Source organism: Dipodomys ordii, unplaced genomic scaffold (genome assembly GCF_000151885.1).
Source record: "Dipodomys ordii isolate 6190 unplaced genomic scaffold, Dord_2.0 Scaffold9, whole genome shotgun sequence".
Lineage (NCBI taxonomy): Eukaryota > Metazoa > Chordata > Mammalia > Rodentia > Heteromyidae > Dipodomys > Dipodomys ordii.
In genome coordinates this window covers 23,989,883-24,014,810 of record NW_012267225.1, presented here as the reverse complement: position 1 = coordinate 24,014,810, position 24,928 = coordinate 23,989,883, and positions in this window count along the sequence as shown.

Below are 24,928 nucleotides of genomic sequence, written 5' to 3'. Positions count from 1 at the left end.
GTTTCCCTTATTTGCAATATCTAGTATATGTCTGTGTCAATAAGAAAAGGTCAGACAAGTTGATATTAGGGAAATGAACCCCAAAATAAGTATTCAAATGTTTTTTTAATGCGATTGTTTCTAATGCATTTTTAAGATTATTTCTTTGTTGCTTTGTATGTCCCTTCCCCACAGTATAACCCCTGCTTTCACTGTATTTGATGTTGGTATAATTTGTGGAGGGGAAGGGGAAAAACAAATCGTTTAAATAGGGATACAGGTGGACCCATTGCAACAATGAGATATACAAGTCGTTATGTCCCAAGCGAACTTTACAACTTTGGTAGGGGGGCAGGGGGAGCGGGGAGGATTGGGGGTCAAGGGGGAGGACGGGGGGGGAGGATGCGAAGGAATGAGAAAGGGAAACAAAAGAGGAAGCTACAACGTTTGATAAGAAATGTACTCATTATCTTGCCCATGTAATTGTAACCCCTCTGTACAGTATTTTCACAATAAAAAATAGCTAATGAGCACATGAAAAGTGTCATGCATATCAAAACTGGAATGGGATAAGCCATCATAGAATGTCTATGATAAAAACTGATGGGCAAATCAAAATGTTAACAAAGCCTAGAATTTGGAAACCACTGGCACTGCGGGTGTAAGCTAAAATGTAGCGGCCATTTTTAAATTGATCTGGTAGCTTTCCAAAGTTAATCAGTGATCAATGTGGGTGACTATTGACTAGGAAAGAATGAAAACATTATTTATGTGAAATCCTGTATGAGTATGTTATAGCAGCTTATCCACAACGACCAAAAAAAAAAAAAGACAGAAAAGAAATAGGTAAAATATCCACTAATTGATAGGTGTTTAAACAAAGTTTGATATAATTATAATGCAAAACACAATTTGTTAATAAAAAGGAATGTGGCAGTGAAACAAAATGGATAACTAGTAGAAATATGAGTAGTGGAGAGGTGAGAAAGATGGCAGAGGTGAAGCTGGAGGCTAAATATGCTCTGGCATAGAAAGCAGTTTTAGTGGTCCAGTGAAGAGTCCTAAGCTAGAGAATCACACTAAGTGTGCCATCACAGTACAAAGAGTTTGGCCAGAGAGGGAAAATTCAGGCAGCTTAGTTAAGGATCTAAGCACTTACAGTGTCCATGGGGGCAATGGTGGCCGATGTTGCCATATCTGCCATATCAACAGAGAGAGTCCAGGACAAAGGAGCCAGATGCAGTGTGTGAGCAGATTCTACTCACTGCCAGCAAGAACTGATAAGGGCCAGAAATCTTCATTCTGCTGATCGCAGACCATGGACAGCCAAGAAACCATGGGAATAGCGTGAATAACTCCAAGACATCCCTCATGCTTTCTCATAGAGCAGCAGTGGGAAGGTTGCCCCTCTCCCAACACCGGAGAAGTACTACAACTTTTATTCTGACAAAGGCCTTGTCCAAGCAGCTAGCTCCAACTCAAGCCTTGGAAGAAAACAATAGGGGCCATTCAACAGGTCAGAGGAACCTCACCTACCCTGCTCACTTACACCCAGGGTAAAGTTGCCCTTCCCAAGCAGAGGAACTCCTGTCCCCAGAGGAGTGACTTTCTTCACTGGGTAAACAGAGCCAGAGGCTGCCCCTTCTCACTGCAGACTCAACAACAGGAGGGGTAAAATAAAAACAATTGAAATTCAGTAAACATAAATCCTGAGAATGGCTCCAGGCTGGCTCTGTTAATGTATCAGGAGCTAGCCCCTTAGGGAAAAACTACTAATTGATGTTAGGCTTCAACCCTACCCACAACCTAGCCTCATCACAACAACTCCAAGCTTGAGGAAACAGCCATATCCTTTTTTTTTTTTTTTGGCCAGTCGTGGGGCCTGAACTCTGGGCCTGGGCACTGTCGCTCAGCTCTTCATCTCAAATCTAGTGAACTACCACTAGAGCCACTGTGCCACTTCTGGTTTTTTCTGCTTATGTGGTGCTCATGTATGCAAGGCAAGCACTCTACTACTGAGCCACCTTCCCACCTTGCCATCTCCCTCTTTTGTGATACTCAAAGCAGATCTCCCTCCCACTGAACTAGCCTGGGAGGAAGATCACAAAGTCCTGGGTAAGGCAGAGCTTTCTGCCTGTTCCAACAAACTGACTTAATGAAGCCAATCAAGCCATAGGAAAACCAAACACCACAAGCAGACCTGAGACTCTACCAAGAGACTGGTTATGGACACAGAGGAGATACAATATCTAATTCCCCCCCCAAAAAAAATCAAAGAACTCTTTTGTCTAACTTTTTTTTAAAAATTAAAAAATTGTTTTCTATTTTTTTCTTTCAAAATTTGTACTTTAGAGGTGTGTGTGTGTGTGTGTGTGTGTGTGTTTGTGTGTGTGTGTGTGTGTGTGCGTGTTTCTATTTTTGTTTTTTAAAATCTGTTCTAAACTTTTGGTCCCTTTTTTTTTCTTGAGACAAAATTGCTGTTCTGCTTATCTGCAGATATATACCTGCATTGTTGGTGGGAGTATAAAATTGTTCAGCAGTTTTGGAAAGTAGTATGGAGGTTCCTCAAAAGACTCCACAGAGAGCTCCCCAATGACCCAGCAATCCCACTTTTGGGCATTTACTTGAATGATCACAAACAAGAACATACTAAAGCTACCATCACAAGTATCTTTATTGCAACATTATTTACCATAGCTAAGATATGGAACCAACCCAGATGCCCCTCAGTAGATGAATGGATCAAGAAAATGTGGTATTTATACATGGAATTCTATGCCTCCATCAGAAAGAATGACATTGCCGCATTTGTTAGGAAATGGAAAGACTTGAAAAAAATCATATTAAGTGAAGTAATCCAGGCTCAAAGAAACATAGGTCCCATGGTTTCTCTTATTTGCAATAACTAGTATATGTGAGACAAGCAGAAACGTTTTCAGATAAGTTGATGTTAGGTGAAATGAAACCCAAGATAAGGATTCAAATGGTTTTTTCTTTCTTTCTATTGTTTCTAACATATTTATAAAATGATTTCTTTGTTGCTTTGTATGTCTCTCCCCCACGGCATAACCCCTGCTTTCACTGTATTTGATGTTGGTATAATTTGTGGAGGGGAAGTGAAAAAACAAATTGTTTAAATAGGGACACAGGTGGACCCATTGCAACAATGAAATGTACAAGATGCTATGTCGAAAAGGGAACTTTAGAACTTGATGGGGGGGGGCAAGTATGGTAAGGGGAAACAAAGGATGAGGCAGTAATGCTCAATAAGAAATGTACTCATTACCTTGCTCATGTAATTGTAACCACTCTGTATGGTATTTTCACAATAAGAAAAACCCTTATTACTAATAAAAAAAAGAAAATTTGTAAAAAAAAAAACAAATAATTGATTACTCCATTCACATCCTCTTAGGCTTAACTCCTTTAATAGTAGTATTATTTTGTTATACTTATATAATTTTTAAGTATTCCATTTTTAAATTTTTTATAATTTATTTTTTCATTTTTCCTTTTTCTCTCCTCTCACTCTATCCTTTTCTATCAGTATTATTTCCTTATACTTACACAATTTTTAAGTATTTCTTTTTTTAAATTAAAATTTTTGTTTTTCATTTTTTCTTGTTTCTTTATCTCTCTCTTCTTTCATTCTGGTATATTTGTTCCATCTCTGAAATTAGAGCTTGGTTAAATTCACTCTTTCCTTTTACCTCCCTACATTGTTCTCATCCTATTTTTTCCCACAAGTCTCCCTAGACCTATTAATTTCGGGTCTGCTGAATCCCTCTTTGATGTTTTTAGCCCGTGAATCCATAGTTGTTTGATATTGAATTAGATTTTTTCAGTTCAAATAGATTGTATCTGCAGCCATTTTGACTGTGACAAACAATCTGTGCAACTACAGGACTCTGGTTGGTGCTTGTTTTATAATAGTGTTCTAGAGCAAAATGGGTGTTACTTTCATACCAAATGGGCAGAACAAGCTGAAGAAACACAAGAAAAATGTCATGTCCAGGTATCTTAACTCCCATTCATGATAATCAGATGACAGAACAGTTAATGAATAATCCAGAGGAGAGTTCCCAAAAAGCTCTACAAACACTACTGGTAAACATGGTGAATGAAAAGATTGAAAGCCTGCAAAGGACTCAGAATGAGAGTGATAGGGAGCAAACAAGGCTAACCAAAGATTAATACAGGAACTTCACGAACATAATGAGGCTAACCAAAAAGTAATACAGGAATCTCATGAGTGTGAAGAAGCTAATCAAAGATTAATAGAGGAATTGCATGAGCTTGAGGAAGCTATTCAAAGTGTAATACAGTAATTGCAAGGGGTATGAAAATAACAAACATCAATGGAGGCATTCATGGAATCCATAAATAGGTAGCTGAAGGAATCCAGGGAGGCCACAAAGAGAATGCTGAATGGAACCCGTCAAAAGGAAATGGAGTCCATTGAAATCAGACCTAATCAACTGAGTGATTTGAGAATGAACACAGAAAACCAAAGTAAGGAAGAAGTCCATACAATATCTAAAACAGAGCTCCAACAAAGAATTTGAACCCATCATAGCCGACAAATTATAAGAAAAGGAAATAAAAAACAAAGTAGAAAGTCTTGCCAGTAGGTTAGACCAAGCGCAGAAGATTGAATCTCTGGAATTGAAGACAGCCTAGATATTATAGAAAAGGAACATACAACTATCCAGGACAAATCCAAGAAATATGATAGATCTATTCAACACTTGGAAGACACCATCAGAAGACTTAATCTGAGGATAATGGGTATAGAGGAGCACCTATGGACAGAAGTTAATGGTCTAGGAAATTTATTTGACAGGATCCTAGCTGAGAACTTCCCAAAGATGCAAAGAGATGGGCCTATTCAGATACAAGAAGCTTTTAGAACCTCAAATAGGCCAGACCAGAATAGGAAATCCCATGGTCACATTATAATCCACACAGGATCAATTCAGACCAAGGAAAGGATCCTTAAATCTGTCAAGGAGAAATGATCAATCACCTATAAAGGGAAACCAATTAGAATAACCTCAGAATTCTCAGCAGAAAGAATTAAAGCAAGAAGAGCCTGGAATGTTGTATGCCACGACCTAAAGACAAACAACTATCAGCCAAGAATACTGTACCCAGATAAATTCTCCTTCATAACTGAAGGCCAAATAAAAACCTCCCATAGCAAAGAAAAATTGAAACAATATATCTCTACCAAACCAGCCCTACAAAAGATACTTAAAAATGCACTACACATAGAAAATCAACAAAAGCACAATAAAGTCCAAGAAACCACACTCAAACTGAGAAACCAAGAACCATGGGAAGAATCCAGTTGTCATAGCCCCCATGAAGGTGGATAACATGGCAGGAACTACCAAAACCTCTCAGTCCTAACTCTCAATATTAATGGACTTAACTCTCCAATAAAGCAACATAGAAAGTCTAGTTGGATTAAAATGTAAGATCCTTCTATCTGCTGCCTTCAAGTGTCACAACTTGCACATAAAAATAAATATATTCCAACAGTGAAAGGCTGGAATAAAATCTACCAAGCAAGCAACCCCCATAAACAGGTGGGATTTGCAATTCTAATATCAGATAAAATAGACTTCAAATTAAAATTAGTGAGAAGAGATAAAGAAGGTTGCTACATACTAATTAAGGGATCTGTTTCTCAGGAGAATATTACAATTCTAAATATCTATTCAGCAAACAAGGGAGCACTCAAATTTATCCAAGAAACATTACTTTCCCTCAAATCTCACATAGATCCAAAGATTTTAATTTTTGGGGACTTTAACACACCACTATCCCCACTAGATAGATAAACCTGGCAAAAACTCAACAGAGAAACTGCATATCTAAACAACTGCAAAGTCCAACTAGATTTGACAGACAACTGCTGAATATTTCACCCAGGAATTTCCGACTACATGTTCTTCTCAGCATCACACAGAACATTTTCCAAAATAGACCACATTTTAGGTCACAAAGAAAACTTGTCCAAATTCAGAAACATTGAAATCATGCCCTGCCTTCTCTCAGACCACAAGGGATTAAAATTAGAACTCAAAACCAAAAGCCACCACCAAAGAAAGTCCTGTATTACATGGAGGCTGAAAAACACACTGTGGAACCACCAGTGGGTCATGGAAGAGATTAGAAAGGAAATTCAAATGTTCATGATTTTCAACCAAAATGAGCACACAAATTACCAGCTCCTCTTGGACACAACAAAGGCAGTACGCAGAGGCAAGTTTATAGCTCAGAACTATAACAACACACCCAAGAAAACAAACTCAGAGCTATTACAACACACCCAAGTAAATAAACTCAGAGATGAGAATAGAAAGATCACCATAGAAACAACAAAGATTCAGAACATTATAAGGGAATACTTCTCAAACCTTTATGTTAATAACTTTGACAATCTGAAAGATATGGACAATGTCCTAGCAAATATTGACATGCCAAATTAAACCAAGATGAGTTAAACCAAATTAACAGACCCATATCAAGCACTGAAATAGAAACAGCAATAAGAGACCACCCACCTAAGAAAAGTCCAGGACTGGATGGATTTACAGCAAAATTCTACAAGGCCTTCAAATAGAACTGACACTAATACTCCCCAACTCTTCAATGAAATTGAAAGAGAAAGTTCACTACTGAACTCTTTCTATGAAACCATCATAACCCTCTTCCCAAAACCAGGCAGGGACTCATCAAAGAAAGAGAACCATAGACTCATTTCGTTAATGAACATCAATGCAAAACTTCTCAACAAAGTTTTGCCCATTTGACTTCAACAACTCATTAAAAAATTCATACACTATGATCAAACAAAATTCATTTCAGGTATGCAAAGCTGGTTCAATACATGCAAAACAACTAATATAATTCATCAAATCAACAGGAACAAGGATAAGAACCACATGATTATCTCAATAGATGCATAAAAAGCACTTGACAAGATACAACACCCTTTTATAATGAAGGCTCTAGAAAAATTAGGAATCCATGGAACATTCCTCAATATAATAAAGGCTGTATATGACAAATCTACAGCTGTAGAGCACATGGGCAGCAAAGATGGCACTGGGAGAGAGTAGAGTGGGCAGAGCCCAATTGACCTTCCAATCAGTGCCTAACCAGCCCGTGAAGGCTTAGGTGCATGATAGGGTGTGACCTTGACAGTGATTCGTTCCTTTTCCTCTCTTGCCATGCCACCCACCCTTTTTGGCTTTAAAAAGGGCTGCTCTCTGTTAATAAACGAGTTTTCTACCTGCTGGATTTGGCTCCCCACTGTGTCTGATTGTCTCCTGGGCTGAGGGAGGCTAGCGAATGGGCGAGCTTCGCACTTACCTTTCCTCGGACCCCGTCTGTTTTTGTGGGACTGACGAAGACCCAACATACAGCCAGCATTATACTTAATGTTGAAAAACTAAAACCATTTTCTTTAAACTCAGAAACAAGACAAGGATATCCACTCTCTCCACTTCTCTTCAATTTAGTATTAGAATACCTAGCTAGAGAAATAAGACAAGATGCAAACATAAAGGGGATCCAAATAGGGAAAGATGAAGTAAAACTCTCCCTCTTTGCAGATGGCATGATCTTGTATGTAAAGAATCCCACGGACTCCACTCCCAAATTACTCAAGCTGATTTGAAACTTTGGCAAAGTAGCAAGGTATAAAATTAACCCTCAAAAATCAATGGCTTTTCTATATGCAAACAATGAGAAGAAGAGCATGGCTGAATTCAGGAAAGCAACTCCTTTTGTAATAGCTCCACAAAAAATAAAATACCTAGGAGTTAACTAAAGATGTGAAGGACCTCTACAATGAAAACTTAAAAAACCTGAAAAAGGAAATCAAAGCAGAACTTAGTAAGTGGAAAAACTTCCCATGCTCCTGGATTGGAAGGGTCAACACAGTGAAAATGGCAATACTTCCCAAGGCTATCGAGGAATTCAATGTGATACCTATCAATATTCCAACCTTATTCTTCAAGGAAATAGAAGCAATCCAAAAATTCATATGGAACAACAAAAGACCCCAAATAGCAAAAATGGCCCTTAACAGAAAGAACAGTGCTGGAGAAATATCAATACCAAATTTCAAAATCTACTATAAAGCCATAGTAATCAACACAGCTTGGTACTGGCATGTGATCTGACCTGAGGACCAATGGAATAAAACTGAAAACCCAGAAATGAACCCACAGACCTATAGCCATCTTTTCTTCAATAAAGGAGCTAAAAAATAGTCTGGAAGAAAGACAGTCTCTTCAGTAAACGGTGGTGGCAAAATTGGTTAAACACCTGTACAAAACTAAAGATAGATCTGTATATATCACTTTGCACCAGAATCAACTTGAAATGGTTCGAAGACCTCAAAGTCAAAGCAGACACCCTAAAAACATTACAGGAAGGAATAGGAGACACACTAGGTCTCCTTGGCACAGGCTGAAATTTTCTTAATAGAGACCTAGAAACACAACAAATCAAAAAAAAAAAGTTAGACTAATGGGATTGTATGAAGCTGCAGAGCTTCTGCATGACAAAGGACATAGCTAGCAAGATCAATGGAAAGCCTACAGTTTGGGAAAAGATCTTAACTAGCCAAACAATGGGCAAGGTTCTCATATCTAATATATACTTGGAACTCAAAACAAAATCCCCCAACAACAAATCCTCAAAGAAACAACTACCCAATAAATAAATGGGCTAAAGATTTAAAGAGAAACTTCTCTGAAGAGGAACTAAGAATGGCCAATAGACACATGAAGAAATGCTTAACCTCTCTAGCCATATAAGAAATGCAAACCAAAGCAACATTAAGATTCCACCTCACCCCAGTTAGAATGGCTATGATCAAGAATTCTAATAACAACAGATGCTGGCGGGGATGTGACTAGAAGGTAGCCCTACTGCATTGTCGGTGGGAGTACAAACTTATTCAACTACTTTGGGAAGTAGTATGGAGGTTCCTCAAAAGACTCTATAGAGATCTCCCCTATGACTCAGCAATCCCACTTTTGGGCATTAACCCAAATGATCACAAACAAAACCATACTAAAGCTACCAGCACAACTATGTTTATTGCAGCATAATTAATCATAGCTAAGATATGGAACCAACTCAGATGCCTCTCAGTAAATGAATAGATTATATATATATATATAGTAGATTATATATATAATATATATATATATATATAGTAGAATTCTATGCCTCCATCAGAAAGAATGACATCACCCCATTTGTTAGGAAATGGAAAGACTTGTAAAAAATTATAATAAGTGAAGTAAGCCAGGCCTAAATATACATAGCTCCCATGGTTTCCCCTATTTTCAATAACTGATATATGTGTAGGAGAAGTAGGAAAGGCTAAGTACATATGACCATATAAGATAATGTTAAGTGAAATGAACCCCAAGATAAGGACACAGTTATCTTTTTTCTTTCTTGCTCTGTTTCTAACATATTTATAATGTACCATGTTTTTTTTTCTTTGTATGCTCCTCTCCCATGGTATAACCCCTGTTTTCACTGCATTTGATATTGGTGTCCTGCATCTTGTATATACACACCTCTCTAATTTGGGGAGGGGAAGGGAAAAAACAAAATGCTTAAACAAGGATACAGGTTGACCCATTGTAACAATAAGATGTACAAAACACTTTGTTGAAAATGAACTTTACAACTTTGGGAGTGTGGGGTAGTTGTGGATGTGGGAGGGAAGGGATGGTAGGGGGAAAACAAAGGAGGAGGCAACAGTGCTCAATAGGAAATGTACTCATTACCTTGCTCATGTAACTATAACCCCTCTGTTTAGCGTTTTTACAATAAAAAACATACAAAATATGAGTATTGGAAGAAATCAATCATAAAATGTTGTATGCTTCTAATATATATATATACATATGTGTATATATATGTATATACACATACATATATATGTATATGTATGTGTATATACATATGTGTATATATATGTATATGTATATACATGTACATATATACATATATATACATGTATGTATAAAGGTAGAAAGTTGATTAGTGTTTTCCACAGATAGGGCCCACAGCAGATACAAAGTTGTGATATTTGCATATCTCTAGAAATACATTTCAAAACACTCTACTATGTATTTTAAATATACAATGTATATATTATGTATAAACTTGTTTTTAAAAAATCTTTCCAAGCCAGTCATGGTTGCATACACCTGTAATTCCAACACTCACCGCTGAAGCATGAATTTCAGCAGTTCAAAGCCAGCCTGATCTGCATATTAATATTTATGATAGCTGAACTATGTAGTGAATAACAGATCAACTTAGGCTAAAAAGGGAGACACTATTCAAAAAAATTGATACTACAGTCCTCACTTTATTGAAAAATAATTTGCTAAAAAATTTTTGACAAGCAAAAAAATAAAAACACTAAAATTCTGGTTTCAGGAAGCATATTCGTAATCCCCATCCTTTGTTTATTTTTAAGTAGTAGCTTCTTTGTAGCTAATATTTATTTGTTTAGATATAATTTATATTGTATATAATTATTCCTAATTTTTTCCCAAAGATTTCTTTATTGAGATTATGTAACTACATAAATTTCATAGTACTATGTAGTAGTTATACTAAGCTGAAATCACAAACACATTTTAACTTTCACAATGATAATCAGCATCATTCTAAGCTACAAAGCTTAAGAACTCTACAAACATTAACAATAAATCTATTTTTTCCAGATCAGGTGATATATACATTTCTTTCCTCTTGCTTGATATCAACTGTTCCCCTTTTCTCTCTCATTCTCTCCTTCCCTTCATCACCCTTGAGTTGCTTAGTTCACTTTCATCAATGTCCAGTGCAGCTGATGGACCCCTCTGCTGTATTTATTTGCCCACTTTCTGCTCATTCTTTGCCTTCCTCTCACCTTCCCACAGATGTGCACATGTTTACACCATACATGATGTAAAGAATATAGAGTCAACAGGGGTTATACCATGGGGGAATAACATATAAAAGAAACAAAAAAATCACATAGTATATTAAAAACAACAGCGACAAAGTATAAAAACCTCTTGTGTCCCTATCTTGGGGTTCATTTCACTTAGCATCATCTTATATAGTCATATGTACATAGCTTTAACCCCTGTTGTCACTGTATTTGATTCCAGTGCCATGCATCTTGTATATACATTTTTTTCTAATTTGGGGAGGGAAGGGCTATAACAAAATGCTGAAACAAGGATATGGGTTGACCCATTGTAACAATGTGACATACAAGACTATGTTGAAAACGAACTTTACAACTTGGAGGACTGAGGGAGGAGTTGGGGAGGTGAAGAGGGAAGGGATAGTAGGAGAAAAAACAAAGGAGGAGGTAACAATGCTCCATAAGAAATATAATCATTACCTTACTCATGTAATTTTAACCCCTCTGTATCATACCTTTTTTTTTTTTGGTCCAGTCGTGGGGCCTGAACTCTGGGCCTGGGCACTAGCCCTCAGCTCTTCATCTCAAGGCTAGCGCTCTACCACTTGAGCCACAGTGCCACTTCCAGCTTTTTTCTTTTTGCTTATGTAATGCTGAGGAATCGAACCCAGGGCCTCAGGCATGCAAGGCAAGCGCTCTACCACAGAGCCACCTTCCCAGCCTCTCTGTACCGTATCTTTACAATAAAAAATATTTTTTAAAAAGAATACAGAGTCACCTAAAAATAATAAGACAAATTAAGAAGAGTTCCTTTATTTCCATGTCTTTGTGCTTTTTAAGTCTTTATATTATTTTATGTACATATGAATATATTTTATGTACATTATTTTATCTACATCATTTAGCAAGTGTTCCACCCTGAGTGCAGAAAAAAGAACTAACATTTTAACCATTTCCACGTTTATTGCAGTGATGTCCAGCACCTGTATGATATTGTGTAACCATCACCACTAAGTAATTCCAGTAAATTTTCATCAACTTTTACAGAAAGAAATATCCTATTCTCCTCTTCTACATAGAAATTAGCAATATATGTATTTTTCCCTATGGATTTGCTTATCATGAACTTCACATATAAATGGAATTATACAATATGTGGCTTTTGGTGTTTGGTGTCTTTCACTTAGCACCATATTTTCTCTGTATTTTATAAATTGTAATATGTTTCAATTCCATTTTCTTTTCTGGATCACTATTTTCTAACTTGTCCTGTAAGTTCTGTCCAAGCTATTAGAACCTTTCCTAGTCCTCTGGTTACCTTAAGAAAACCTTTAGTGAAGCAGCTAGACTGCCCTCCTACCAGCTCAGGCTTCTTTTTTTAAAAAAATTTTATTGTGAACATACCATACAGAGGGGTTACAATTACATGAACAAGGTAATGAGTACATTTCTTATCAAGCATTGTTGCCTCCTCCTTTGTTTCCCCATACCATCCCTTCCCATTTTCCCTCCCCAGCCACCCCACCCCAAAGTTGTAAAGTTTGTTTTTCGACATAATGACTTGTACATCTCATCTCATTGTTGCAATGGGTCCACCTGTATCCCTATATAAACAATTTGTTTTTTCCCTTCCCCTTTACAAATTATACCAACATCAAATACAGTGAAAACAGGGGTTATACTGTGGGGGAGGGACATACAAAGCAACAAAAAAGTCATCTTATAAATATGTTAGAAACAAAAGCAAGAAATAAAAACCATTTGAGTCCTTATCTTGGAATTCATTTCGCCTAACATCAACTTATCTGAAAATGTTTCTGCTTGTCTCAGACATGTACTAGTTGTTGCAAATAAGGGAAACCATGGGACCTATGTTTCTTTGGCTTACTTCACTTATTATAATTTTTTACAAGTCTTTCCATTTCCTAACAAATGGGCAATGTCATTCTTTCTGATAGAGGCATAGAATTCCATTATGTATATATACCACATTTTCTTGATCCATTCATCTACTGAGGGGCATCTGGGTTGGTTACATATCTTTGCTTTGGTAAATAATGTTGCAATAAAGATAGTTGTGCTGGTAGCTTTAGTATGTTCTTGTTTGTGATCATTCAAGTAAATGCCCAAAAGTGGGATTGCTGGGTCATAGGGGAGCTCTATGTGGAGTCTTTTGAGGAACCACCATTCTCCTTTCCAAGGTGGTTGAATAAGTTTATACTCCCACCAACAATGCAATAGGGGTCCCTTCTTTCCACATCCCCTCCAGCATCTGTTGTTATTAGAGTTCTTGATTATAGCCATTCTTTCTGGGGTGAGGTAGAATCTCAATGTTGATTTGATTTGCATTTCTTTTATAGCTAGCGGGGTTGTAGCTTGGGCTTCTTTACCCACTTCATGGACACCTTGATGAAGCTACATGAAAACCACCGTAGCTCACTGCCTAACTACAGGTCATGGAAGCCAGTCCTCACAATAAATGTTTTGAATAGCTTGTGCTGGAGGCTTGTCAGCGCAATCTCAGGGAATTCTGGATGATCCTGCACTCATTTCCTCCTGTGCCACAAAGAGGAGACCACTTTTCCCTGGTGGTAGAGCAGAAAGCCTGTGACTAGTGCAAACACAGTTCTTCATTTGCAGGAAAGGATTGTCAAAGACTCTCTTGCCACACTCCTTTTCTGCCTATATAAACAAGCTGTTTTTTGGCTCACTTCGTGGTCAGCCGAGATACCCTCATAGCCTGTCTCCTTGTGGTGCAACACAAAAAGCCCAATAAAAGGCTTCTCTCCAGTAGTCCTTTCTTGCTTTTTGATTATCTTCATTGGTGAAGCTGACTGAGCTGGTAACCATGAAGGCTACAAGGTGGTGGCAGAAACAGACACTGCCCTGGTGGTGGTAATGGTGAAGCAGCTCAGGCAGCTCCTGCCCAGAGGAAGCAGTGGCAGAGGCAACTGCAGTAGCAGTGAGAGGTGACAGAGGCAATTGCTACCCTAGTGGTGGCAGCAGGGACAAAAGTCATCTGAAGAGTACCAGAATTGGGCCAGGGTATAAACTATGAGGAATAGAAGTGACAAATGTGGGGAGAATGAGGGATGATAAAGTTAAAGAGAAGATGAAGGGAGCTGGAAAGTGCTGCTCTTGAGGATTCTGACCCTCTGGCCCCCCAAAACTGTAATATTTGTCACTTCAGGGCTATAGATCCCAACACCTAAGCCCAGTAAAGAGCTGTAACACTAGAAAGTCCTGTCTACTGATGATTATGTGTGTATGCTGATGCCATTAAATGATATGAGATGCTTAAATAGTACAAAAACTGCCAAGAGTCAGATATTACTAACACTGGAAGAGCTTTTCCTCATATACATAAGATTCCCATTGAGTAGAGCAAAAGATGCTTGCCAACTGATTGGTAACAAAAGTACTCACTTCCATTGTTTTGCTACTTATTTTTAAATAACTTTTCTCTCCTGATTTCCTGTATTTATGTTCCTTTCTATGTTTAATTGATTTTTTTCTAATAAAATGCTTTAATTCTTTATTACCTTTCACATATTTTTTTAAACACATGCAGTCCAGGCTATCCTGAAGCATACATTGTTCCTTCCTATATCTCCCAAATGGTGTGGCCACAGTTGTGTGCCACTACACTTGGCCTTTTGTATATCTTCTATAGCTATCTTCTTAGTGCTTTTACTCTAAGAGTACATTTGAAATTCTATTTATAACGTTCTAACTCAACTTGATAATAACCTCAGTAACATAAAAATCTCTTTTTACTGTTTTATTTTCTTACCCTTTTGGTTGTTTATGTCACAAAATTACTTCTTTATAAATGTGTGCTCACAAACATAAACTAACCAGTTTTTGAAATGCATTAGTCTCTGAAAATTTGTAGAAAACAAAAAATGATGTTTCAAAGTTGCAGTAATCCTAGCTTTTAGACTAATGATTATCCTTTTTAGGAATGCATTAGTGTCTCAGATCATGTTCACAATAAGAAAGTGCGGCTACAAACCTTTGTTAACCATAATACTTGTTTTCATATTTTCTCATGAATTTGCCTCTGTTGAGAGCTTTATTTCTTCATTTGATTTCAAGTAACTACCTGGTGTTTCTTTGTGTTACCCTGCAGGAGTCCCTTGAGCAAGTAACAAGGCAAAGGGAACAGTTAACATATTCAGCTTAAGTTATGGAAGAGTAAGAAAATAGCTTAAGTTCTACAACATTGTTAAAGGGCAGTTTGCTGGCCTTAGGATTTTTGATTGACAGCATTTTGTTGTTTTGGTTGTTGTTGTTGTTTAGCATTTAAACAGGCCCACTAATTTCTGGCCTCCACGCCTTTCTGATGAGAAATCTGATAATCTGTTGAACAAAACTTCTGTGATGAATTCTTGCTTGCTTGCTAATTTCAAGATTCTTTGTCTTTTAAAAATATGATAACAATGCATCTCTGAATTCCTGTTCCTGTTCCTTGAGCATCTTGGATGTTCTTATTCATGTTTTTCATCCAAAGACAGAATTTTTTGGTAATTATTTCTTCAAATGATTTCCCTCTCCTTCTTTTTCTCTTCTCCATCTCTAACTTTCATGAGGCATGTATTGTTGCATCTGATGGTGTCACAAAGGCACTTTAGGCTCTGTTCATATTTTTTAAAATATTTTTTAGCTCTTAAGACTGATTCTTCCAATTGCTTTATCAAGTCTGCTTTTGAGTCTCTCTAGTAAATTTTTCATTTCAGCAATTATACTCTTCAGGACCAGAATTTACCTTTGTTCCTCTGTATTGATTGTTCCATTGTGTTCATGCATCTTTTTCTTGACTTTCTCCACACCTCCCTTTAGTTTTCGAGTAGATTTAAGAAAGCAGCTTTTGCATCTTTCCTAATAAGTCTGCCACCAGATCTTTATAGGGACAAATTGGTTATTAATTTTGTCCTTTAAGTGGGCAATATCTCCTTGGATTTTTTGGTTGTTGAAAAATGGACTTTTTAATCTAATAAAATGGTATTTGGAAATAAAACTTGCTTGTTATTATTGTTGTTATTAATGTAGGGTACTTCCAGGCCAAAGATCAACTTGAAAACATAGCGTTTTCCTAAGTTGTTCCTAACTTTGCTGCTTTCTCAAGGCATTTTGTTTTTGTTTTTATTTTCTTCTTTTTATTTATTTTTGTCAGCCTGAGGGCTTGAGCTCAAGGCCTAGGCACTGTCCATGAGCTAGTTTGCTCAAGGCTACCACTCTACCACTTTAAACCATACCTCTACTTCTGGTTTTCTTGTAGGTAATAGAAGATAAGAGTATTAAGGACTTTCTTTCCCAGGCTAGCTTTGAACCACAATCCTCAGATCTCAGCCTGTGGAGTAGCTAGTCATGAGCCACCAGCACTTGGCTTTTCTAGGCATTTTAATCATTTTCTATGTTCTCTGTGTGAAGTTGCTTTTGAATATTCTAGTCTAGCTGTCAAAAATGGAGAAAATAAATGAATAGTATAAAGATGCAGCTCCTTTAAAATCACCTTGAAGTCACTTCAGTTAGAATGAGATGGGCTTGTACTAGGAGATAGGTCTGTCAACAAGGGCTGCTAGTCTCTCTTTTTGTAACTCTGTGATCAGAAGTAGTCTTCGTGGTCCAAGTCCTGATAACTATTTGAAGTACTGGGTTCTTTTTGACAACATTGGCTCCTCAAAATAGATAGCTTAGAAGTACATTCAGAGGTGCTTGTAAGGAATAGAGCTGGATAATTGATATTGTACAAATTACATGAATAAGGTGAAATTAAATGTAATATAAAATTCCTGATGTCAATTGGATTTTGAAAGCCTTAGATAGACTCCAGAGTGCCAAAATAATATGTCAGACAGGTGCATCCAGTGCAATCATTACTAGGTGTTTTTCACTCTGCTGTCTTCCCAGAGACCCCTCTCTACATAGACTAGTTTGTTTTAAAGCATTTATTTTTAATTCTCGCACATGTATAACTAAGAACAAAATCACTGAGCCATGTAGTAACCCCTCTATTTAACTTTTTTAGGACCTGTAAAACTGTTTTCCATTATCTCAATTACCTTGTAAATATGTTTTAAGTTGAGAATTATTTAGGTACCTTCAAGTGATCACTGTATGCTCTGTATCATAGACATTTTTTCAATATTATTCTTTATCTGGATAACCACTACTCAGATTTCACCAAAAATCATGTTTCAGCAATGATTTCCATAATGCCCCAATTAGCTGAGGGCCATAAAATCTTTCTTATATCATTCAGGTCAATCTTAACTCAGCTATGCTGATGTTTATATATGTCCATATATAATCACAGAAGCCCATTAAGCAAAACTAGATATATTATCCTTAAGTTAACTGAACTACAGATCAGTTTTTTGTTTTCTTGTGGGTTTTTTTTTTTTTTTGCCAGTCCTGGGGCTTGAACTCAGGGCCTGAGCACTGTCTTTGAGCTTCTTTTGCTTAAGGCTAGCATTCTAGTACTTGAGCCACAGCACCACTTCTGGCTTTTTCTGTTAATGTGGGTACCAAGGAATTGAACCCAGGGCTTCATGCATGCTAAGCGAGCACTCTACCACTGAGCCACATTCCCAGCCCTGAAGGTCAGTTTCTTAATACTACATTAAGAATTTCAAACTGGGTGTCAATTACTTACTCTTATTAGCCTAGCTTCTCAAGAGGCTAAGGATCATGGTTTGATGCCAATCCAGGTAGAAACTGCACTTGCAATTAACCAGTAAAAAAGCTGGAGTTGAAGTATGGGTCAAGTGGTAGAGTGTCGTTTAGCAAGCAAGCTGAGCAAGAGCATATGATCCTGAGTCCCAGTCCCAGTATTAACAAAAATAAATTTTAAAGCTTTTTGTTGATGTTGGTCATGGGGCTTGAACTCTGGGCCTGGGCCCTGTCCCTCAGCTCTTCAGCCCAAGGCAAGCACTCTACCACTTGAGCCACAGAGCTACTTCTGGTTTTCTGGCAGTTTATTGGAGACAAGAGTTTCACAGAGTTTTTTGATGGGGCTCACTTTGAACTGCAATCCTGAGATCTCAGCCTCCTAAATAGCTAGGGTTACAGGCATGAGCCACCAGCACCCAGCTAAAACATTTTTAAATATATTTATTATAACCATATCAGATTTTCATCTCAATTTATTTATTTCATAGAGTATATATTTCTTTACTTGATATTCTAAATATTTATTATGACAGCATGAAAAAAAGTTTCTGATACACAGTTTACCTACATTTAAAAATAACTAGTGAAACTTGTTGGGAATGGCTGAGACAACTTATAGCCCTTAAAAAAATATACATCAATCTGGGCACCAGTGGCTCACACTTGTCATCCTAGTTACTCAAGAGGCTGAGATCTGTGGATTATGGTTGTGATTCAAAGTTAGTCCAGACAAGAAAGCTCATGAGACTCTTATCTCCAACTAACCACCAAAAAGTTGGGAGTAGAACTATGCCTCAAGAATTTTACAACTTTGGTGGGGGCGGGGTGGGGGAGGATTGGGTGTGGGGGGTGGGGAAAGGATGGGAAGGGATGGGAAGGGGAAACAAAGGAGGAGGCTAAAATGCTTGATAAGAAATGTACTCATTATCTTGCCCATGTAATTGTAACTCCTCTGTACAGTATTTTCACAATAAAAAAATAAAAATTAAAAAAAAGAAAATGTGAATGACTTAATATTTGGGCCAAGTACCATGAGTTGAAATTCTACCAGAATCAAATATCAAACCTCTGATGAGATGTTCATGCTCTGTGTCTCAATCCTTTATCTGCTTGTATGTGTCCCAATATATATTAAAATATTAATTATTCTTGATGTAACTACTGTTACTGTTATGATATTGTTATGAATAAAGGGTATCCCAAATAAGATCCCCCCCCAAAAAAAGAATTAAAATGATAGTCTTGAGCAAGAAAGTTGAAGGACTATACCCAGCCCCAGGACTGGCACAAATATATATATAGCAGATATATATATTTATACAGAATTATATATAATATATATGATAATAACAAGCATGTTATTCCTTCTCAATATCACAATGATGATGTAATTTTTCTAAATGAAACCTTAATTAGTTGTGGACATCTGCTCATTTTTATCATCTTAAAAAGCATAGCATAGCTATTTTTTTTAAGATTTCAAGAGAAAATACTTTATGCCAAACCAGTGCTTCCTCTTCTGCCATTTTATGAAGCTCTTGACTACTTGGGTGAGTTAATACATAATTATTTCTTTTAGTCATGGTCTGAAAGCTTTAATAGTGATTTGACACTAAAATAGGGAATATACTAAGTGTTAGAAGAGAAGTCAATAAATGTAATCTTCCCTCATGATTTTAACAAGTAAGATAGCCCACAGAGAGAGATTTCAAAGACATATTTAGAGGACTGAATGGCACTGGGCATACTATAAAGAAGCCAATTCAATCCCAGTGTGATTGAGAGGGCCTTTTTCTAAATACCCACAGTGGAGCTACTTAAATATTCAAAGTTGGCAAGGTAGGGTGCTGCTGCTTTTAAAGGCTTGCTCAATTGTCTTGTGGGCAGAACCTCTGAACTACTGTACAGGAATGGAAAAAAAATGCCAAACCATATCTCATACAGATCAGAGTTTGAGTAGCTGGGATCTATGCATGTTCATAGGATGCAACACAGCAATGAGGAAGTGAGGCAAAACATTATTTACCAGATGTCCTGCCTGGACTTTCTCAAGGGACCAAGAGCTAGATATTGGGGAACAGGTAGAACTACTTTGAACCTCTTACTACCTTCACTGGAATGGCTATTCTGTGGATAGAACTGGAAGTAGGGGTCAGGGGCAGCCTGCAGTCAACACTGGGCTTCCCTTCTCCCAGAGTTCTATTAATATTGATGGATAAATTTTCTCTAATTTATTGTACACTCTTGGATCATTTTCTAGAGTCTGTAAATGATTGTCTTTACTGACATGAAGAATTTGACCTTTATCTCTCTGGAGACAGATTCCACAAAAGTTTTTACATCACTTTTACAGAAATCCGGGATACCATGTTTTAAGACCAATTTTGCAGCCCTGTAATTCTCAAACCTTAGGAGAGTCAGCTTGATTCAGTTTTATTTCCTGTAAAGCATAAGTAATAATTCTATTCCTTTTTGATTTAGTGTGAGAAGAGGTTGGTTTTATATTGGTAATTTATTTTTCTTCAACATCTTTTTTTGTTGTTGTTAGTTGTGGGGCTTGATCTCAGAGCCTGGGTGCTGTCCCTGAGCTCTTTTGCTCAAGGCTAGCACTCTACCACTATGAGCCACAACTCTAATTCCTGTATGTTTCTTTTTGAGTGGTTAATTGTAGATCAGGGTCACCGGAACTTTTCTGCCCAGGCTGGTTTCAAATGGTGAACCTCAAGTCTCTGCTCCCTGAGTAGCTAGGATTACAGGCACAAGACACCAGTGCCCAGCTTCAACATCTTATAATACATTTAAAACCTTGCCTGGAACATATAACCTTTGTTTTGTTTTGATATTGGCTATTTTCCTATTTTCTTGAACAAGTTTATACATATATATATATATATGTGTGTGTGTGTGTGTGTGTGTGTACATACACACAAACAAGCTTGTTACTTGCTGTTACAAATTATCTTATAGGTGTAAAAATCTGGGGGAGGGAAGGGAGAGTGGGACAACAAAAAGGAAGGGAAGGAGTAACAATGATCGACAAGTAATGTACTCATTGCCTTACTCATCTGTACAACATCTTAACAATAAAAATTTTAAGAATGAAAAAAAATCTAATGAAATGGAATTGATTTAGGAATCAATGGCTTGTGATATGGGTACATGGAATAAGGGAACCCTGAGTAGCCCTGTAAGGCAAGCACAGAAGAAATTTCTATACTGCACATTGTTTTGCAAAGCAGTTGATTGGTTGATCAGGAATATACTTAATTGCAAACTCATTCTGATTGGTTGATTAGAGTACTCTAAGCTGAGAGTTGCTTAAGACCAGTTGGTACTACCTTCACTTAGTTATCAAAGTTTATTCAGAAAATTCTGTGCTTTGATCAGTAACAGGAGGGGTGCAATAGCCTCCTCATTTCTAGACTCCACTTTAGAACATTTTAGTTACTTAATAAGTTAGTAAATTTAGTTACTTACATTTTGCCTTACAACAACACTAACAAATTGCATCAGACAGAATGGCTTTGTGGAGCTAAAAAGACACACACCTTCATTTGTTATAGATATATTATTTGATTTGATTTTAACTAATTGTATGGAAGTATTTTAATCCCACCAATCAGATCATGTGTACAATGCATCTTGATCATTGTCACCCCTTCCTTCATTTCCCTTTGATATAATGACCTGCCCAACATAAAAACTACTGTCCAGGAAACATAGAGTATTAACTAATGGGAAGTCTTTGCGATGAAGGAATTAAGAACAAGTAGATGAAAGAAATCTTTACATGTCTGTTTCATATATCAGGCTTGTGGAGTGTGGACAAGTCCCCATTCTGGGGAAAACATGAAGTGGAAGGACTAAATTTGCTTTCCTAGAAAAAGTGATTATTCACATGTAATATGTTCATTATACTATGATGCTTACTTCATCTTCTTTTACTTTATTTGCAACAGTTAAATGAAGGTATCAAAATCCTTTGATGACCAAAGCAATAAAACTTTCAATGAGCATACCAATATACTTGTTTCTTTCTAGTGCCAGTCTTAAATTTTCATAATTATTTTTAAACTTGTAATCTTGACTGCTCATGGATGAAGATCAAACCTACAGGTCTGCCACATGCTGAACAAATGCTTTACCATACTACGCTTTACTATACTTCCAGCTACACTAAACTTGCATTTTTTTGCTGTGCTTCAACAAAGTTGCTTGTCAGGTAGAGATCATATCGCATATTTCAGATCTACCTGACAGAGTAAAACCTATCACAACAAAATGAAAGATTTGAGTGAAAGAGTTAACACAGTGGTAAAATCACTATGACAACAAGCTTTTTTTAAAAAAGTTAAAATTGCTCTGGGTTAAAATAGTTGCAAAAATTACATGTAAGAGAAATTATCATGATGTGTACTTAAAGAATATACTTATTTTATTTTAGTAGGTGTTTTTGAAGTCATAGTTTAACTTTGATGTTTTTGGTCAAATTAAAAATGAATGATGATTTATGATTGTTTTAAATTTATTTATTAATATTCTTTCCAATCTGTGATTTCTTTATAAACAAAAGCAATATTTTGATATTCAGAGCTCATGCAATAATGAGTTTATTTTCCCCAGATCTGTTCTTATGGTTATTTGCATCATAAGCAAACTTATTTGGCATAATGGTAATTTATTGCTAACATTTCTTTTAGTGTGTCTTCTGGTATTTTCTTTTATTTTCAGCTGTAAAATGATAATAGTAGACAAGATAAGTTTATTGGGAGCACAATAAAGCTTAACCTATAGGCCCTTGAAAATTAGTAAGGTGTATTCTGCTAACGTGGATTTCAAACATCTATAAGACAAATTGTAAGTTGGAAAAAGCAATTGTTTACAAGGAGAGACTAAGTCTTCAGTATGTCCTTGTTTCTTTGGTCAATTTGTGAACATTTGAGGGCCTGCTGCCTTACTCTTCTCATCTGCAAATGGGAGACTTGACAAGACCTAGACATAAACATGTGTTCACAATAGAATCATTTGTGGGTCTGAAATGATAAGTCCTAAGAATCACCCAGACATTGGGTTCTGCTAACCTATCTTGTAATTTATAAACTGATTTTTGGGAAGCCAAACTAATGCCCCTAAATTTATGGAACTGTGTTTCCATAAAAATGAAATTGGTAAAAGAAAAAAAAACCTAAAGTATTTTTCTTCACTTTTCTGTGCTTATTTTTGTGTGGTACAATGTCTGATACTAATTCCTCTAAGACCTTTAAAAAATCTCTTTAAGAATCCAAGGATAAGGGTTGAGCCACAAGTATCTAAAATGTTCTAAAGACCTGTGTAACTTGAATTCATGGCACTCGACCCAAGATTTTGACAATGAAGCCACACCTCTACTCTCTGCCTACCCATGGTTCTCTACATGTCCATGACCATCTCCTTCAACTTCTACCTAGACCACTCTTTGCCCAGTTCCAGCAGGAATGTTAGAAAGAATATCTGATTGATCCAATTACTATTATTCCATACCATACCATGCAACACAGATGGCCTGCTGTTATGCTTAGTACATATAACCTAAAATAAGTTTCTGTATTTTGGTCAGTAATGATTCATGTGTGGCAGATTCTGTTGGCAGGTCTTTCTCATGTGTGGTTAATAATCCACTCACATTTCTTTTTTGTAGATCTGAAATTATTTCATATTGACAATCATTAGGATTCCATTGTTGTTTGTAGTGTTGATTATTTACTTAGCAAATGCTGTGGTTTGTTAATTGTGTCACAAAGGTCCCTATGTGAAAGGCGTGGTTCCAGAGTTGTATTATTTGGATGTGACAGAGACTATGGGAAGTGGGACCTGGCAGGAGGTCCAAAGTCATTGGAGCTGCACCCTCTAAGGGTCTTCTGTCTCTTCTCTCTGGATTGTGACATGGACCTGCCACATTCTCTGTCATCAAAATCCAGTGTCCTCCCCAAAGACCCAAAGCAAGATGAGCTAAGTCAACCTTTTCTCCTTATGTTAGTGGTCTGTAGTTTCACTGTAGTTATGTGATACTTAATAGCACACCTAATATTCAAACACATAATAAAATACCACAGAAAAATCCACCTTAATGAAATGTTAAGCTATACAATAGTCTAGGCAGTTTTTTAGGGAATTAACTTGTTCCACCTTGAGTCCAAATTAACTTGTACGATATCCTTTGTATAATGTGGTTGTAAACTGCTAAAGTTCAGATAAGTTGCTTTAAGAGGGTGTGGTATCTCATTCAGGTATAAGATAAGCATAAGTTTACTTCCCATTGCTCCACTGAGCTAAGGAAAAAAAGATCAATTCATAAATTTACAGCAAGATACCTGATGAAGGTCAGACTACTCTCACGCCTACCAGCTGTTCATAGCTTTATCAGAATAGTCTCTAATTTGTGTGCTCTTTTTCCTGAGATCTGGCATCCAACTTTAAGACAACTTCTCCAAATCACAGCCTATTCTCTACTACAGAATTAAAACTAAATTGGATATTTTTATTTCTTCCCACTGCTAACACATTGCTGGGTACCATTTGCTATCAAGGCATTGCACAAGCTGTTCCTAGTGTAATGACTATTTGTGCCAGACCATAAATTTCAAGGTCAGCTCAAAGTCATGCAGCACTGTGCCAGAGGATGTGGGAATCTGTGAGTGTTCTTTCTTGGCAGTGCTCTCCAAGGGTTATTTCTACATTTGTCTTCTGGGGTTCTATACAACAGCTAAGGAGGAGTGGGGGCTCACACAGATGTCTCATTGGCAAGAGTATGGCTTTAAAAAGATCATATTATTTGTTCTGGTTCCTGACTGTTCCTTTTACTTATGTAAACACAATACTAATCTAAAGTCAGGATACTTATTACAATGTTTACAGATAAGAGCTATCATCAAAAAATGCATCAGAGCCTATTTTGAGCTTTATGAGTAAGGCTTTGGCTCCATCTGTACACAGGAAATGACAGAAACTTCCTTGTAGTGTGGATCACATGGTCACCTTCAAGATCAATATAGTGTAAAACGCGATCAATTTTGCTGATGTAATCAGTATTGATTTTATGATTCACTAGGTGAATCTGTCAGCTGTTGGATTACCTTGCATCTCTAAGCAGATGCTGCCTGGGAAGGTGAAGCCACCATTTCTGGCCACTGGGGCATCATTTGGTTCAGTGCAGTGGCTATGTTACTTTCTAGTAGAAAGTAATGTACTGTGATCATCTGCCTGACACTTTACATTGGTGATAAAGCTAGAAAATCCATTATATGCTGGAAGTGGGTACATATCCAG